The sequence below is a fragment of the Neofelis nebulosa genome, chromosome 16 (genome assembly GCF_028018385.1).
Source record: "Neofelis nebulosa isolate mNeoNeb1 chromosome 16, mNeoNeb1.pri, whole genome shotgun sequence".
Classification (NCBI taxonomy): Eukaryota; Metazoa; Chordata; class Mammalia; order Carnivora; family Felidae; genus Neofelis; species Neofelis nebulosa.
In genome coordinates, this window is record NC_080797.1 from 19,704,857 (window position 1) to 19,722,952 (window position 18,096).

The following is an 18,096-nucleotide window of genomic DNA, read 5'->3' on the forward strand; positions in this document are numbered from 1 at the left end:
AAGAGACCATTTTTTCCTTAGGGAAAGGCCCTAAGAAAGGGGCCTTACTCTGATATCTCTTTCCACACTGAGATTCTTCCAGTAGTAAAGCTCTGTGTTTCTCTTATCACTGTGTTCTTGAGCACCTGCTGTGCTCAAGGAGCTACATGGTATGGAGTCATTTGTCTACAAGCCCTACCTGCCTCAGTAGATTGTTGACTCCTTGAGAGCAATACCAATGCTGGCTTCTTCATTGCCTCCATCAAAGCACTCAGATGTGCCTTATTTATCCTTTGGATAAATAATGATTAAATAAGATGCAATGACAAGGCACAGGCAACAAGTACTTTTGGTATGTGTTGAGAATCCATCCTGGACACAGAACTTGGTTTGGGCTGTAAAGAAGGCTTCTTGGGTATTTTTGTTTATCATGGAAGTGTTGGCTTTTGTTTTCCCTCTTATCTCCAGAGACGCTGTCAGCCTCATGAGACTAAATCATCAATCAACATTTACTCTCCAGATACTGTCCTTTGCCAGACACACAGGATGCACTTAATCAACCTCTTCATTTAGTTTATGTTTCAGGTAGAAGCAAGATGAGAAAGATTTCCCCCATCTATCAATTCCTGCTTCTACTTCTGATTTCCATTTGGAAAAACAACTCTCAACTCAAAAATAAGCATATTTAAGGATTATTTTCTTGGAATCTTGGGGATGAAAGGATATTAAGAAATTAGGTGTTCTAAGGAAAATGGTCATGATGGAAAAAAAGAGACGATTTGTATAATAGGATCTCAATTTCAGAAAAATAATATACATCTAGAATAAGTAGGGAAGTACTATTACCAGAATATTAACAGTAAGGTAATTGGATTGTGGTGATTTTTGTTTTCTGCCTTCTGGATCTTGAAAATTTTCTATGGTGAATATATGTTACATTTAAATCAGGAAACAAGACTTAAAAAAATAACTAAAGAAGTTCTCTTTCTTAAGCTGGGTAGGGGGCACACAGATGTGCATTTTATTATTATTCTTTATCATTTACTTACAGGTTATACATACACTTTGTATAAAATATTTAACAGTCCAATTTTTTTCAATTGCAGAAACTTTTGTTTAAATAAAATATAATCTGGATGCTCTCTTAATTATTTTTTTTTAACGTTTATTTATTTTTGAGACAGAGAGAGACAGAGCATGAACGGGGGAGGGTCACAGAGAGAGGGAGACACAGAATCTGAAAATGCTCTCTTAATTAAAGCAAGGCGTTCCCTGGAGGTTAGCCTAACATGTGATCTATCCTAGAAAATGTTCCATATGTACTAGAGAAGAATGTGTATTCTGCTGCTGTTGTATGGAATGTTCTGTATGCCAGTTAGGTCCATTTGGTTCAAGTCCAATGTTTCCTTGTTGATTTTCTGTCAGGATGATCTATCCACTGTTGGATGTGGAGTACTGAAACCCTCTCCTATTATTGCATTGTTGTCTAGTTCTCCCTTTATATCTCTTAGTATTTGCTTAATATATTTAGGTTCTCTGATGTTGGGTGCATATATATTTATGATTGTTGTATCTCCTTGATGAATGAACACTTTATCATTATAGAATGACCTTCTTTGTCTCCTATTACCATTTTTAGCATAAAGTCTTTTTTTTTTCTGATATAAGTATAGCCACCCCTGCTTTCTTTTGGTGTCCACTTGCATGGAGTATCTTTTTCCATTCCTTCATTTTTGAGCCTAGGTGTGTCCAAGTGAATCTCTTGTAGGCAGAATTTGGTTGGGTCTTATTTTTAGCTATCCAGCCAGTCTGTGCCTTTTGACTGGAGAATTCAATCCATTTAATTTAGAATAATTATTGATATGTAAGGACTTAATAATGCCATCTTGTTTATTGCTTTGTGGCTGTTTTGTAGAATCGTTGTACTCTTTTTCCTCTTTTTTGGCCTATCTTTATGAATTGGTGATTTTCCATGGTGGTATGCTCCAATTCCCTTCTATTTATATTTTGTGAACTTACCAGAGTTTTTTGTTTGTTTGTTTGTTTGGTTGGTTGGTTTTGTTGTTACCATGACACATTCATAAAGCATATTATAGATTGAAAAGTCTATTTTAAGCTGATAGCAACTTAACTTTGACTACATACAAAAGCTTTACCCTTTTACTCCCACCTTCTATGTGTTTGATGTCATCTTTGCCTGTGTTTTTGAATGTATTTGTTAACAAATTATTGTAGTTATAATTTTTAATACCTTTTCTCTTTAACATTTATACCAGAGTAGTTAGCACACCATCATTTTATAAAATTACAGTTTTTTAAATCTAACTGTATGTTTATCTTTACCAGTATGTTGTATATTTTCATATGTTTTCATGTTACTAGTGTCTTTTCATTTCAACTTGAAGAATTCCTTTCATCTTTTCTTGTAAGTCAGATATAGTGGTAATGAACTGCCTCAGCTTTTCTTTGTCTGGAAATGTCTTTGTTTCTCCCTTATTTCTGAAAGACAGCTTTGCCAGATAAAGTATTTCTTCCAACATTTTGAATATATCATTCCACTCTCTCCTGATCTATAGAGTTTGGGCTGATAAATTTACCAATAGCTTAATGCGGGTGCCATTGTAGGTTGCAATCTTTTTTTCTCGCACTGCCTTTAGGAATTCTCTCTGTCCTTGACTTTTGACAGTTTTATTATAATGTATCTTGGGGAAGGTTATTTTGCATTGAGCTAATGATCTATTAGCTTCATAAAGTTGGGTGTCTAAGTCTCTCCTCAGGTTTGGGGAGTTCTCAGTGATTATTTCTTTAAATAAGCTTTTGGCCTCCTTCTATCTCTTTTCTCCTTATGCAACTCCAATTATTCTGATGTTTGTACTTCTGATGAGGTCTCATAGATCATGTGGTATTTCTTTGCTCTTTTTCATTCTTATCTCTTTGCTCTCTTCTCAGATTATTTCAAAATCTCTATCTTGTACATCAGTGATTCTATCTTCTGTTTGGTCTATTCTGCTGTGATGCTCTCCTATTGCATTTAAAAATTTTATTCACTGAATTCTTCAGCTCCTGAATTTCTATTTGGCTCTTTTTTTAAAAAATGATTTCTGTCCCTTCTTTATTTTATTTTTTTTACGTTTTATTTATTTATTTTGAGAGAGAGACAGAGAGTGCGCATGTGCACACAAGCAGGGGAAGGACAGAGAGAAAGAGAGAGAGTGAATCCCAAGCAGGCTCCATGCTCAGTGCGGAGCTGATGTGAGGCTTGATCCTATGACTGTGAGATCATGGCCTGAGCCAAAATCAAGAGTTGAACCCTTAACTGACTGAACCACCCAGGCACCCCTGATTTCTATCCCCTCTTTAAATTTCTTATTTTGTCCATGTACTGTTTTCCCAATTTTGTTCAATTGTTTTTCTGTGCTTTCTTATTTGAGACCTTAAAGCAGCTATTTCAAACTCTTTATCAAGTAGATTTCAGAATTTTGTGTCTTTGAGTTTGGTTACTAAAAGATTACTGTTTTCTTTTGATGAGGTCGTGTGTCCTTTATTCTTCATGTTCCTTGGAGATTTGTGTAGCTGTTTTCTCATTTTAGTAGCAATCACCTCTTCCAATCTTTACTAGTTGGCCTCAGCTAGGAGATATTTTCATTGGTTCTCTTATGTCTGGGACTTTCTCCAACCTTGTATGGATACGCCCACTTCCTGCTTCTTGCTCCCTTTTGTGGCAGAATTCTTAGGTTTGTATGTCTATCTTACAATGCACTGGCTGTTGGAAACCTCTCTTCTTTTCCAGAAGGTGGCGTTATAGCTCAAGTTTGTAGTTCCATTTCCCATAGGGCCAGGCCTGTTTTCTGAGTGCATTCCTTCCTGGTCTACCAGAGGCTGCTCTTGCCACCCACTTGGGAGTTTGCCCAAAGAACTGGCTGCAGGGTGGGTGGGGAGGTATAGGTTTAACACCTGGGGTCTTTAGGGTTCCCACAGTCCAGGCTGGGGGGTACTTGAGTCAGGTTTTCTCATCAGCTCATAGGGGAGTTTCCTGTTTGCAGTCAGCAAGAACCACATCCCTTTAATGCCCTTTGATATTCTTATCTTCCTCTTTCTTGGTTTCTTTCCTGGCCCCTGTCATGGAGAACATGCTTAAATAGTCTGGTTGTTGCAGGAGGGAAATGGGTTTTCCAAGCAGTGACCCACACAGCTGGAGAAGCCAGGCACTCACTCTCCCCCACTCCTTTCCCCTCCGGAGAGGTCGCTGCAGGCTAGTTCAGCCCCACACTCTGCTGCCTTGGGGGAGGGGTTGTGCTGGCAAAGTTCCTCTTATCTTCTTTCATGTGTCCAAATTTGTATTTTTTTTTTCTCCCCTGGAGTGCTGGAATCTCTCCTTGGGAAGTCTGGACTTCTACAAAGGCTCTCTCATTCATGGGTATCTGCCCACTAACACCCCTCAGATGTTCCCCAAATGCAAGTGGGGAGGGTGGGGGCTAGCTCATTGGCTACTGCTGGTTCTGCAGTCCTTACCAAGGTCTGTCTGCCTACTACTCATTGCACAAATGGGCAACACTCTTCCTGGGTCTCTTGGTGTATGGTACTAGATTCCATAACTTCCACAGAGACACTATTGTTTGTGGACAGATGCCAATTTTTAGTTGTTAAAAGGGAGAGAGATAAAAAGGAGGAATGCCATATGCCACCATGATGCTCTCATTTTTTTTAAGTTTATTTATTCATTTTTGAGAGTGGGAGAGAGCATGTACACAGGGAACGGGCAGAGAGAGAGAGAGAGAGAGAGGGAGAGAGGGAATCCCAAGGAGGTTCTGCATTGTCATTGCAGAGCCTGATGCAGGGCTCAAATTCATGAACCAACCGTGAGATTATGACCTGAGCCAAAATCAAGAGTCGGATACCCAATAGACTGAGCCACCCAGGCGCCCTTCTCTGTCTAATTTCTTTTTATCACTGAATGATATTCCTTTGTATGATGCACCACAGGTTGTTTATCGATTCACTTATTGAAGGACATTTGGATTGCTTCCAATTTATGGCAATTATGAGTAAAACTGCTATAGACATTTGTGTTCAAAGTGCTCTTTTAGGGGCGCCTGGATGGCTCAGTTGGTTAAACATCCAACTTCGGCTCAGGTCATGATCTCACGGTCCGTGAGTTCGAGCCCCGTGTCGGGCTCTGTGCTGACAGCTTGGAGCCTGGAGCCTGCTTCCGATTCTGTGTCTTCCTCTCTCTCTCTCTCTGCCCCTCCCCTGCTCACCCTCTGTCTCTGTCAAAAATAAAATAAAACATCAAAATTAAAAAAAATAAAAAAAAAAACAAACCAAAGTGCTCTTTTAACCCTTCAAGGAGACCCTACAACTAGCACTTGTGGTTTGTGACACACTGATTTCTTCTCCATGACCACAGTGCTCTTGGTGGTTTTTCAGGCTACAAGAACAGAAAATTGCCATACTATTGTTTTTTAGCACTTGCTTGCCAAACACTTGCTTCTCAGTTTCTTCCAGAAAAAGAAAAAAGTCAGCTGAATAAAAAATGATTGGGGTTGTGAGTGGAAGCCACAATGATGAGAGATATACATGAAATAAGAGAATGTAGTCCTTTGTCTCTGCAGGGTAGGCCCAGATGGAGTCTAACATGACTGGCCTGTGTAGAGGGAAGAAGTGAGTCTTGTGGCCAGAAACATGAACCTGTTTGTGTTGTGGTCACTTTCCTTTTCTCTCTTCCCATTGCCTGGGGCAGAAGTGTTGATGGAGAATTGAGTAAAAATGGTATCAGGGATAACAATTGAAATGACAAAGACTTTCAGGTTACTTCTGCAGCCATTTATATGTGCTTAGTAGAACTGATAAAATCACCTGTGTTATTCCAGAGATGTTAATTCCAACCACCCTCACTTGCATATAACATTTTATAAAGTTTTATTTTGAAATTTTAGATAATACAACACTTCATAGTTTGCAAAGAACTGTCTACTCATCAACTCATTTATTTCTCATGACAACAATACATGAGAAAGCTGAGGCTCAGAGTTTATTTACCTGCCCAAGGTCATGTAGCAAGTCAATGGCAGAGCTGAGAGTAGAACACAAGGGTTTTGACTCCCAATCCAGTGCTTTTCCCAACTGCTTGAGTTCAGGGACAATTGAGGAAAGTGGAAAGACCAGTGGATGCGAATGGGGTGGTGAGGACAGCATTAGGGGGGCATGCACAGAGAAAGGTGCTCAGGTGGTGGTGGCAGGTGGTAGACAGGGATAAGCAAGAGTCTCTTGTTTTTAGGCTGAGCTTGGTGGGTTGTCTCAGTTCAGTGGATATCACCATGCTTCATGGCAGAACTTAGCTTTGATGGAAGAGAATTCGATTTTGTTTTGTTTTTCTTTCTTTCTTTTTAATAATTTTATTTCATTTTTAAAAAGATTTTGTTTGTTTATTTATTTATTTAATTTTTTAAGTAGGTTTCACAACCAGCATAGAGCCCAGCGCACGGCTTGAACTCAAAACCCTGAGATCAACACCTGAGCTGAGATCTGGGCCACCCAGGCACCCCTTATCTGATTTTTTAAAGTAGGTTCCACAGCCCAGCATGGGGATTGAACTCATGACCATGAGATCAAGAGTCACGTGCTCTACGGACTGAGACAGCCCAATGTGCCCCTCAATTTTGTTTTTTCATTTCAGCAAACATTTGCTCACCTAAGTCCTCGGTCATGTACTAGAGAAAAGGGGATAAGACTCACTGTCACAAGGAGAAGAGTTGATTAATGGCAGTGATGAGAGTATTTCACCTCATCCACAACCTCCAAGAGACTGATTTATAAGCCAGGTTTCCAATTTATTTACTTGCGATGGGAAATATTTGTGACATGATAACTGGTGATCTTTACTTACCAAGTGGAAGGTCTGTTCAGGAGACCAAATGATCATTCTGAACATTGCTTGAAGATAGAATTAGTAACCAGGAATGGTAGTCAAAAGTCACCTGTGTCAAGCTGATTCGGTTTGCTTTTGTTTCTTTAATGGTGTGCTATGTTTGTCTCAGTAATAGGCTTGTCACTAACATGTTGTTACTCCCAACCATTTTTTTCTGGATTCGTTTATGGCTATTAGATATGATTGTCCTGTCACATCCAACCTTGTGACCTAGAGACAGTGCCTGGGGCTGACACGGATGTGGATTCTGGAATCTGGTGACCAACATTTGAATCCCAACCCTGTCACTCACTGTGACTCATGCAAACACTTAACCTGCTTCTTCTGTAACTGAGGCTGAGATTATTTCTGGAGAAATTCCCTGCGGCTGTTGGCCACAGCCACATGCCGAGATGAGATTGAAGATCACCCCAGCCTGGACTATGATGGTAACTAGTCAGAAATCCATGTTAATAGATAGACAACAGATAAAATATGGGATCTGGAATGAGGGAAAAGTCCACAACCGTCAAGAGGAATGATCTTCAACTTCCGGGAGGAAGCTCAGAATTTTGATGTTTAGCTGAAAAAGCCACTGAATATGAGGCTGACAAATTCAAAATTCATGTAAAATAAATATTCAAGAAAGCGTGTTTGTATGAGTGAAAGGGAGGGGATGTAGGGTCACAGGAGAAGACAAAAAGCAAAGTAAAAATAAAATAAAAGCCAAAGCCAGAGCCACAAACTGATATTTGTGATTGATTTCAGTTCTATGTGCCGAGATCCAGTGCAGAAAGTAACGGGAAGTGGGGCAGTGCCATAGGGCAGAGGTAAGGACATAAAGCAGATGTGAGATAGTGTGGAAACCTCAGGACAGGCCTCCTGCAAATAAATGCTGCAAATAAATGCCCATTCCGGCTCTTGCTTCTTTATCTTTCTGATAATTATGCTCGCTTTCACTTAACTACTTCCTGGTGGCATATCAGGTGGTAACTGAACTTCACAGATCATGGTGTTGGGGCAATGAGCTGTGGGCCTCACTGCTTTGGTATAGATTTCTATGGCCGTTAGTTTTACAAAGTAGGAGTTCATAGGACAGAACTTTACAGCAGTGATATAAGACTTTATAGATGAGGACACAGAGCCTGAATTTTTTATTTTGTCATTCTAGTGGCCGTGAAGTAGCATGCCTTGTGGGGGTTTTTTTGGGGGGGACATTTAAAATTTTTATTTAACTTAATATATATTTTTTTAGTGTTTATTTATTTTTGAGAGAGACAGAGCATGAGCGGGGGAGGGGCAAAGAGAGAGGGAGACACAGAATCTGAAACAGGCTCCAGGTTCTGAGCTGTCAGCATAGAGCCTGACGTGGGGCTCAAATTCACGGACTGTGAGATCATGACCTGAGCAGAAGTCGGATGCCCAACCGACTGAGCCATCGAAGTGCCCCACTTAACTTAATATTAATATCTGATCTGCCAATACCCTATTTATGTTCCTACCTTGTCTGTGAAATAAATTCATAAAATCATTGAAGTTAGTGATAGCACTAAGTCTCTAGTAGCTGGGTGGAGAGACAGGAGGAGTGGGTCTGTACGTATGTATGACCAAATCATTTTTCTGAAGATTATAATGTTTCAAACAGAGGTAATCTCTTAAGCACCAAAGTGTCCATTTCCGTGGCATTAAGTATATTCACATTTTTGTATAGCAATCAACAACATTCCTGTTGTGGCTTTAAGTCGAATTTCTCTGATGACTAATGAAGCTGCACATGCTTTGCATATGCTCATTAGCTACTCATAGATCTTCCTTGGTGAAGTGTCAATTCCAATCTGTGGCCTATTTTAAAAAACTGAGTTGCTCACCTTTGTTATCAGTGATTTATACGAGTTCTTTATATATTCTAGATGTTCAATGTCTATAGTCCATGGCAAGACACATGTTTTGCATATATTTTCCCCCTGCCTCTTCATTTTTTAAATGATGTCACTTAATGAACAGGAAACTTCCATTTGGATGAAATCCAATCTGTAATTTATGGGGGTGCTTTTTGTGTCCTAAGAAAGTAATTGCCTACTTCAAGGATGCAAAGATATTCTCTTTTATGCTTTTTTCTGAAAGCCTTATGGATCTGGCTTCTATGTTTGGGTCTGTGGTCCTTTTAAAATTAATTAATGAATTCTAATTAATCATGTGTATGGAGTGAGTAGAGGTCAAGGTTCATTTTTTTCCCACGTGGATGTTTACTTGTTCCAGCACTTTTTCCTTTTGCATGGAATTGCCCTGGTGTCTTGATGGAAAATCAATTGACTGGGGGTGCCTGGGTGGCTCAGTCAGTTAAGCGTCTGACTTCGGCTCAGGTCATGATCTCACGGTTCATGAGTTGGAGCCCTGTGTCGGGCTTTGTGCTGACAGCTCTGAGCCTGGAGCCTGCTTCGGATTCTGTGTCTCCCTCTCTCTCTATCCCTCCCCTGCTTGTGCTCTCTCTCTCTCTTAAAAGTAAATAAATGTTAAAAAAAAATTTTTTTAAGTAAAAAGAAAATCAATTGACCATGTACATGTGAAGTTTGTTTTCAGAGTCTCTATACAGTTCCATGGATCTATTAGTATGACCTTGCCCAGAAATTTAGGATGACAACAATTAAATCTGCAACCTCCTAACCAATAAGCAGAGAAAGCCCTGAGCTGCTTTGGTGGCTGCATCTCATCATTGTTTATATCCCCCAATTTCCCCGGGGCACTCCCCCTATGCCCTCTCGCTTCCCCGATATGAGCTCACTCAAAAACTACTATAGAATCTAGGAATCGAAACTGCAGGCCAGATTTAGAAGCAATTGTGCAATGTTGGGCAGTTCCTAAGTTACTGCTTGTGTGGTTCTTCATGATTTGTGGATAAGAAGCTTGTTTTTTGTCTTTCTCTTGCTGACTAGTGTGGACCGTGCATGTGAATGTAGGTGGGCATGTGCAGAAGTTCTTTGTATTTGACTGTAAGTATTTGCATGTGTTCCTTCCTCTATGGGGTTCATCAACTAAGAAACTGGGATCTGTGGGTAGAGCATGCATACGTGCCTGGAGATATCCAGAATCTTTGTGACCCTCAGTGTCCCATCCACGATGTTTCTGGGGTTTCTAAAACTGAAGCGAATGCACCGAGGCCTTGTTGACAACATCCTGAATTCAGAGCAGTTACTCAGAGAAAGGTCAGGAGGGGAACGGCTGTTCTTTTATCTTCATGGGCCTCATTTGACCAATAGAGGTTGCAAATAAACTGGCTAAAAGCATGGGGTTTGGGGACAGAGGGATGTGAGTTTGAACTTTGACTCTGCTACTTCTTGGCTTTTTCATCTTAGATAAATCACTTAATCTTGCTAAGATTCAGTTTCCTCATCTGCAAAATGGGGGATCATCATCGTTCTTTTTTCAGAGGGTAATTGTCGGTATGAAATAAGATAACAGATACAATCTTTCAATATTTATGGGTTATTATTATAGCTATTAATAAACATTTACTAAGCACGTTGATCATAAAGCACACAGATGCCTCCTATCCCTATGCCCTGTGATACACTCTAGTGATCAAAACACAGTTAGGGAGAAGCTGACTCAAATGCCTCCTCTTTCACTGTGGGTCACTGTGAACTTGGACATGCCATACAACTTCCCTGAGTCTCACTTTCTCTGTCAGTACAATGGGGTTACACCATCTCCCATGTAGGGCTTCTGAGAAGTGTCTCATACAGCAAACTCTGGACAAATGTTGGTTCTTTTTCCTTAGGCATCTTCCCTTCCATTTTAATATGTGTGTGTGTTGGTGTCAGAGAGTGGCATTTCTGGGCCACAGTGAGGGCTGAGAAGATATGTGAGCATTTGTTTTTCAGATGACTCCTCAGTGAGGGGCCATGGCCAGAAAGTGGCCAGAAGAGAGGATAAATGTAATGCCAGCTTCTGGCTGGGAGCCATGTGGGAAACACTGGGGCTGGGGAGCCACCTGGGATTCCTGTTCCTACCTCATTAATACCAAAGGAACTAAAGATAAAGAGAAGAGAGAGCAGGTCTCCATTACAGATGATCGCAGTCCACACACCTTCCCTATTACCATGGAGAAAATGCAGGATTGTTGGCAATGTTGACACTGGCATGCAGGTCAAGGAGTTAGCTGGCTTAGAGCATCCTACTGCAGCCTTGAGGGTGCAGGGTCACTGACCAGCTTCTGTGTCCCTGACCTGGGAGGAAGTCCTAAGTGTAAGACAAGGCTGGCTATGGGACCTAAGGAGCTGAAGCTCATGGTGAGGAGGAAGAAAATATCAGAGAAATCTCATTCTGATATTCATCTCCATTTTTCCTCTCCTACCTTGACCTTTGGCAGTAAAGATCTCCAGTGACATCCTTCTGCTAGATGTGAAGGCCATCTTTCCCATCTGTCCCATTTGATATTATTGACTGCTCCCTTTGGGAAACTTTGCCTTATCAAGTCCCCTGGGCCTCCCATTTCTCTGGACATAATTTCTTGGTTTTCTTTGTGGACTCTTCTTCCTTGGTCAACTCTTTAAATAACCAAGGTCCTCCAACATCCCTGTCTTCTTCTTGGTCTGCAACAGGATTCTCATGACATCCTGGTGGTTCCTACACACGCTTTTCCAACCCTGGAAAATGGAAGACCATCCATTCAGTTGGTCTTACTAAGCCCCTCTGTCACACGCTCCAGTCAGTATATCTACCTACCACCTCTGTCTTGAACATCCACCAGGATATCTCCTACCACTGTTCCTGAAGCCCCTCCAACTACCCATGCCCCAGATCACACTTCTTACTTCCCTCACAGCCTCCTCCCTCTAGCTTCCTGACTCAGTTCATGGTGTCCTCAGCCCAATCTTTACCAAGGCTAGACACTCTAGATTCTTTTTTGGCTCCTTATCCTATACCTGGTCAAAAGTCTTGTCAATTAGATCTTTATTTAATAATTCAATTTTTTCTTTTTGCTAATTCTCATAGTAACTCTCATGATTGGGATTCTTATTACCAGCCTCTCCTCTTTCCAGTCCACCCCACATATCTCTGCAGGAGAGGTCTCTTTCTAAACCTCACTCTGGTCAATCACTCCTTTGCTCAAAAACTTACAGGGGTTACTTATCACCTTTAGGGTGCAGTTTGAGGCCTCCCAAGACCCATTTCTCTGCTAACCTCTACAGCTTTATCACTCCCCACTCCCATGACGCCTCATGCTGCAGCCACAATGGACCGACCCACCTTTTGGTTTCTTCTAAGTGGCTGCTCTGGCTCTTTTCTTCTTCTAAGACCTAGTTCAGCATCACCTCTTCTGGGAAGTCTCCCCTAACCTCCAGCTATGGCTGGTCATGCCCAGCTATGCCCATGTCTGAGTTTTTATCACTTTTAGCACATTGTGTTATGGCTGATTGCCTCCTGGACTCTAAGTCCTACTGGGGCTGGGGACTGCCCTTTTCATCTTTGTATCCCCCCACCCTTGGTACTGGGCCTGCCCCAGGGTAGATACTTTGTGAAGGTTGGTCGTTTGTTACTGAGTGAGGTCCACTATAAAAATAAGTACTTCTACAGGCATTTCTTTGTTACATCTTCACTACACAAATCAAAGCCCAGCCTCTTGGTAATCTGTTGACAAGCAAGTGAGATATAACAACATACATTAATATTGGTCTGCTTTGACAAACTTCACTCCTTTGACCTGAAAGTGAGTTGTTCAATGAATTATGGCACCTAAAGAAAACATTCTCCAGGAAACTGAGTCTACAGGTTTCTGGAGATTAGACTATTGATAAGATTGCCTTTTTTCTTGTAATTTACTAACATATTTGTAAACTGATGGAGAACCATGTCCTGTATGACTGTGATCTCTCTCAGTTAGCCATTTGTTTTCTTTCCTTTGCTTTGTCCTTGGGCAGCCAGGAGTGCTTGAGGAACATCACACATATCCCATTACCTCCCCCAACTTCATGGTATATAGCGAGCCATTCTTCACAAAGCCAGTGCAGCTGTTCCTGCCCACAGGTCCTCTCCCCATGCTTTAATAAAATCACCTTTTTGCACCAAAAGAAAGAAAGAAAGAAAGAAAGAAAGAAAGAAAGAAAGAAGAAGGAAAGAAAGAAAGAAAGAAAGAAAGAAAGAAAGAAAGAAAAAACATTCTCGACCAAATGATAAATTGAAAGGAGATCTTCATTGGGAAATTTACTGTAAATGACACAAAACCAAATTTTAGAGGGAAAACCAGCTTCAAAACAAATTTCAAGGGAAGACCAAAAGCTTAAAAGTGATGGTTTTTGAGAAGATTCTATCTTAGAGCCTGTCTATGCTAACCAAATGATTCATGGGATTATTGGGAGGAGAAAATCATGTAACAGATGCAGAAGTGCATTGAAAAGTCAAAGGTGCCATTCTAATGGAAGTCATTACCCAAAGAGTGGCTTGTAAGCTGTTTCTTCTGGATCCTGGTATAGCCTTAGCTACTTTGTGGACTTCAATTGGCAGAGACAGAGGGTAGAAAAGTGTCTTTGAAATGGATATTTCCCTGTTGTACTTTTAACATCTTTCACACCTGGTAACCTCCTCTGTGGCCCTACATGGGCCAGTTATTAAAGTGGGTGTGGCTTAGGGACCACAGTGGATCCTGAGAAAGACAGGGAAGAACAGATGAGCCACTCCTCACCTGTCCCCTTGTTCCTGCCACAGGTCCCTGCTCATCATATTTTCCTCCCTGCTTCTGCCCCCACTGAAGGTGCCTCTAATCCTGAACCTGCTCTGTGTTGTGATCTGTGTGAAATGGCCTCAGAAAAGCACTGAGGATATGGGGAGCCTGGGTGGCTCAGTCAGTTGAGCATCCGACTCTTGATTTCAGCTCAGTTTATGATCCGGTGGCATGGGATTGAGCCCTGAGTAGGGCTCTGTGCTGAGCGTGGAGCCTGCTTAAGATTCTCTCTCTCCCTCTTCCTCTGCCTCTCCCCCACTCCCTCCTTCTCTCTCTCTCTTACACACACACACACACTCTCTCTCTCTCAAAAAAAATAAATTTAAAAATAAAAAAAATAGGCACCACGGGGAGTTGAAGCAAAGACCTCCATTTTCTGTCTACAACTGCCTCTAATGCTAGTTATTTGGAAGAGCCATATTTTTACCCTCAGCACTCAACCCTTTCTGATGGGCTCAAGAGGATATCAGAGCTGATGGCTCATTTATACCTGTGGCCCATGGTGAGTCATCAAGATCAAACCAACACCAGATTGTGCTTGACGTAGTGGTGCCATGGCCACTTCCCAAATGGAGATATGGATGACTCTGGTGTAAGACTTTAAGACTCTGCTTAATGAAACCAACATGGATCCTAAACTGGAAACTTCCATTTATCCCCCCAGGGTTCAAGATCTGGGACCATTTCTTAATCCAGGAAGCTGTCTAGGGTAGCAGTCCTGCTCACCCCATCTGCCTTTACTATTGTTTATGTATTTATCCATTGGTCTTTCTTCTTTGTATCTGTCTTCACCTCTTGGGTGTTTATAAATGTTGGTAGAATAAACTCACAAGAACACTATCTTACTTCTGAGTCCCTAGAACTACCTAGTACCTGGAGCATGGCAGGTGATGTAAGAATGAATACTTGTTCAATGACAGGATAAATGAATCATGCTGTTGCTCTTTCCTGAAGCCTGTAGATATAGGAGGGAGGTGATCAGACATCCATGATTGGCACTGAATCTCACACTTCCTATAGGAGTTGAGGATGTATATAACATGAGTACTGGTTGTGATCCACAGGATCAATCTTAACAGAAAAATTAGCTGCCATGCTTTCGCAATGAAGACTAAAGACTTTACCAAGATCTATGAAAAACACCTCTCCCCTGCCCTTTGCCAGCCTATCGGGTGATGGCAGTGAGACGCCACTTACATTTCATTCCTGGCATTAGACTCCCATGCCCATCAAAGTTTCAGCCTTTCTAGCAGTGCTCTGGGGTTGTCTCAGGGACGGTTAACACAGAATCTGGGCCTTGCTCTGCTCCTGATCACTGAGACTGCTTGAGTGAAACACTGCTGCCATGGCAGCTGGCATGTTCCTGGACACCAATATCAGTGTCTCCAGGTGAACCCAGAGCTGCTGGCCCTTGGGGCCCCAGAGTAGCCATGCTGTATCCTTCTTCCCATTTTTGGTTCACACTGTCTAGGCTCTGAGGCAATGATGCTTGTCTTTCCATATGTCACAGAGGACTGGTGAGGACAGCTCAATCATCTGCTGCCTATGGCCACTCTCCTCACAGGCTAGACCTAAGCTCAGGTGCAGGGAGAAGGGCTTTGAGAGACCCTTGTCTGTTGACCCCCTCCCCTGCCTCTTCTGCTCTCAGGCTTCTTTCTCCAATGTAGATGGACCCCTGGAGTCTGCCTGCTTCTTGGTTCATCAGACATGGCTGGGCACCTGTTACATTTGTGTGAAGTGGTCTGGTGACTAATGTCAGGATAACCTGTTTCCGTAGGTCAACTAGTGTCTCAAACTAATTCCATGGGCATGCTTGGGGGTCATTATACCATTTCACTTTTTTTTTGGAAGGCAATTATCAGCTGGATGCTTAGCCCTGACTCTGGTTGCCAGGTAGATGTATATTAACTCATTCACTCATCTATTCAAGCAGCACCCATTTACTGAATGCCTGTTGTGAGCCAGCCACTATACTAAATGCAGAGACTAGTAAGATAAATCACACATGGTGCCTATTCTGGAGGGGTTCTTGGTCTTATTGGAGAGGGGACATAACCTCACTCTCCAGTTTCTGGTGGAGTTCAGCTAATTGCCAGTGGGAGGTAGAAGGGCAGAAAGAAAGGTGTTTCCCTGCTGGGTTGGGAATGTCTGTGTCCTTCCACCAAAGGCCCTCAGCCCCTGCCAAGTGTTTTTCTCCCTCAACTTTCTGGGAGGTCTCTCCAGTGGCTCTGTTGGGTTATGGTTTTTATCCCCTCTCCTCCCTCATTTGTTTGTTTATTTATTTATTTATTAAAAAATTTTTTTTAAATGTTTATTTATTTTTGAGAGAGAGTGAGACAGAGTGTGAGCAGGGAAGGGGCAGAGAGAGAGAGAGAGGGAGACACAGAAGCTGAAGCAGGCTCCAGGCTCTGAGCTGTCAGCACAGAGCCCGATGTGGGACTCAAACCCACGAACCGGGAAATCATGACCTGAGCTGAAGTCAGAGGCTTAACCAACTGAGCCACCCAGGTGCCCATCCACTCCCTCCTTTAGACTTAGGGGTGGTAAGGGCTCCCTGCTGCTGCTAGCCCTGGGTTTTTTTTTCTCTAACTTTTGTTGATTTCCTTTAACTCATTCCCTACCAAATCAAATTATCTTCAATTATACCATCTTGTAGGTGTACCAGGATCCTGGCCGATGCAGATTTCTAATTCATCTTTGTATCTGTAGGGGCTGGTACCTAGCAGATGCTCATTAAATGATTGTCAAATTGATAATAATATGATGTGATAAGGGCCATGTCAGTAGTTTTTATAAGACTTGCTCTGTGAACATCCAGCTTCCAGTCCTGACTCCAGAAAAATCTGCTTGGTTAGCATATTTGAAGACACAATGATAAATTAAAAAAATGTGACTTGGCTGTTTTGGGAAGTTGTGGGAGTTTTTGTAGAAGTGGGTGCCCTGTGATGCTAATCGTTAAAAGAATCAAAACCACAGCATTTCTGTCACTATTAGCAGCTTGTCTTCCTCCAGCTTCTTCTCCTTCTGAACAATTGTATTTTCCCAAATTTTGATGTGATGGGAAAACAAACTGAAGTGTAGGGGGAAAAAAAAGAGACATAAGGATGCAGTAAGAAAAATGAAGGCTATTTCAGTACAGCTGCTGTAGATGCCCCCTAAATTTTGGCTGCTGAGGCAGGGAGAACAGCGAGACTCTGCAATGCTCCCGCTCACAGCTCTGCTCCTCGGTGTCCCAGGTCCCAGGTGGGATGATGGTTCCAGTCTGAGGAGCAGGCCTGGTGGGCGGGAGAAGGGGAGTTGGAGGGAGCGGGGACTCACTAGGGAAAGAACAATGAAATCAGAGGGATGCCCAGTATTCAGACTCCAACTCCAGATAGTTGGTGGTCCTGCTGATGGCAATCTGGAGACCCAAGCAAAGCCACCAATCAGGCTTTGTCCTCCAGAGGGCACAGAGACAACCCAGGGTGTGTGTGGGTAGTCTTGGAGGCAAGATGGAATCTCATTCAGTAGGGTGCTCCAAACACAAAGTAGGGCTGGTGCACAGTGGAGACTTCACATGTGGCAGTTGACTGCACAAATGGATCCCAGTTGTTCTGAACATGCATAAGCCCAGAAGCAAAGGAAGGCAGTGTCTGCAGGTTAACATGAGAAGGACAGAGGCAGCCAGAGTAGATGGCAGAATGCTGGTGGCAGTGAGGACCACAGGAGCTCACCAGCAGGGCTGCCTGATAGAGTCTTTGAGGGGGGCAGGGTCCCGATGGTTCCCAACCCTGGGCTTCCAGAGAGGGGGAAAGAAAGTTCTCTGCTACAGATAAAGTTGTGGTTATCTATTCCTATATAACAAGCAATCCTAATGCTTAATGGCTTAAATCAATAGCCATTTTATTAAACCTCACAGTTTCATGGGTCAGGACTTTGGGCAGGACTTGGCTAGGTGATTCTTCTTTTGCACCTGGCATTAATGGAGGCCACTTGATGGTACTCAGCAAGTGGATGAACTGAAATGGAAGGAGCAAGATGACTTAATTCATATGTCTGTGCTTGGTGGAAGTAGCTAGAAGGTTGGCTTAAGCTGAGACTGTTGACCAGAATACCCACATTTGGTCTTTTCAGCATGGTGGTCTTGGGCAACTTGGATTTCTCTTATGGTAGATGACCTCCCCAGTGAGAGCATTCCAGGAGACCAGGTGGACACTGCAAGGATTCTTACGATTCCTCCTTGAGATTTCCAGAACATCACTTTTGCTGCATTCTATTGGTCAATCAAACCACCTTGAATAAAGACCAGCTTCTTCCTCTTGATTTTGGTGAGAACTGCTCTCTTGTTATTCTGTGTGTGTAGTTACACCTCATGCTGTGAAGCCTCTGAAAGTGGGTGCCTTTTAGAGTCTACTAGCTTGGGGCTGAAGCCTGACTCTGACACTTTTGGACCCCATGATCCAGGGTAAAACACTTAACCTCCCATAATCTGCAGGGATGATAATCTTCC

At 42.4% G+C, this 18,096-nt stretch overlaps 1 long non-coding RNA gene across 3 annotated transcripts in view; it reads left to right on the forward strand.

Moving 5' to 3' along the window:
* The window catches only part of LOC131498147 (uncharacterized), a 54,283-nt gene that overhangs the window by 33,947 nt on the left and 2,240 nt on the right, over positions 1-18,096 (forward strand). For all 3 annotated transcript variants that reach the window (XR_009255307.1, XR_009255308.1, XR_009255309.1), the window contains exons 5-6: positions 7,085-9,876; positions 17,721-17,914. This is a non-coding gene — a long non-coding RNA (uncharacterized LOC131498147). The remainder of the gene's footprint in view (positions 1-7,084; positions 9,877-17,720; positions 17,915-18,096) is intronic.